Source organism: Phodopus roborovskii, unplaced genomic scaffold (assembly GCF_943737965.1).
Source record: "Phodopus roborovskii unplaced genomic scaffold, PHOROB, whole genome shotgun sequence".
Taxonomy (NCBI): Eukaryota; Metazoa; Chordata; class Mammalia; order Rodentia; family Cricetidae; genus Phodopus; species Phodopus roborovskii.
The window spans coordinates 17,731,250-17,732,449 of record NW_026126434.1 but is presented as its reverse complement, the minus strand read 5'-3'; positions in this window follow the sequence as shown (position 1 = coordinate 17,732,449).

Below are 1,200 nucleotides of genomic sequence, written 5' to 3'. Positions count from 1 at the left end.
CACACTATCCTGATATATGGACTCCATTTCCATAGAATTTTGTTTACTTCCCCAGAAGGGATGCCTCCAGCTGCCCAGGAATGCCACAGGCCAGGTGTTTCCTCTCACCTCCTTAGCAATGAAGTTTAGTATGTTCAAGGATATTAAAAAGTACAACCCCCATTTAGCCATGAGACTTTCTGTCTCCTGAGCACATTTGGCAATAATAATAAGAAATATTCTATATATATATATATATATTTTGTTTCTCTGTCCTTACTTTGGAGCTCCCCAAATAAAAGTGGCATGAATGTCAGTAAAGATACTTTGTTATAGTATAGTCTTAAGTCCCATGGTGCTGAGGAATCCCAAGTTTGACTTCAGTTCCTTGACACTATAAACTGGTAGATTGCCAATAGATAGCAGCTCCCATAGCTGAGGTAATCCTAAATTAGATGTCCAGAATGCTCTTTTGGGCAACTGTGGTCCTCAATGAATCTCTTACTCAAGGGGAGATTATCAAGATCCTCTGGGAAAGCTTACCAGGAATGGGACAGGAAGCTAATTTCACAATATAATCCTGACTATGATAAGGATGCTGTAAACGTATTAATAAGAAAGGACCTATGCCTCTAGTGGTCATGGGTGGGGTTCATTTCAGAGCTTTTTCAGAGAAAAATTGAGTGTGTATGTGCGTATGAGAGAGAGAGAGAGAGAGAGAGAGAGAGAGAGAGAGAGAGAGAGAGAGCAAGGAAGCATGTGCCTAAATTGACCACAGTTTTGTGCCAAAATGACTTACAAACCTTACAAGAAGTTTTCTGGGTCCCCATGAGGATCATCCCTCTTAAACCATCCTTGGGTAATAGAGACCTAAGGAAAAGAAAGGGTCCATCCTTACCTGTCTCCTCTTGGTGAATTTTATACTCCTGAGTGCATCAACTTTCACACAATTCCAGCCTTCATGTGTATGGGTGCCAGGTGAGACCAATTGCACCTCATACCTTAGGGACAGTGAACAGGCAGACGATGTTCAGTATGAGTCACAGCACACTCTTGAGAGACAAAAGGCTCCATATGAAAGGGGTGGCAGGAATACCTGCTTCCTGGGTCTACAGGTTCTTTGAGGACTGCTCCAGTTAGAAGTGAGGCAGGAATATGGATCTAGAATGGTGGATGGTTTGTTTCTATTGTCTCTTTGTACTCATGAAGCTGCTGAAATGG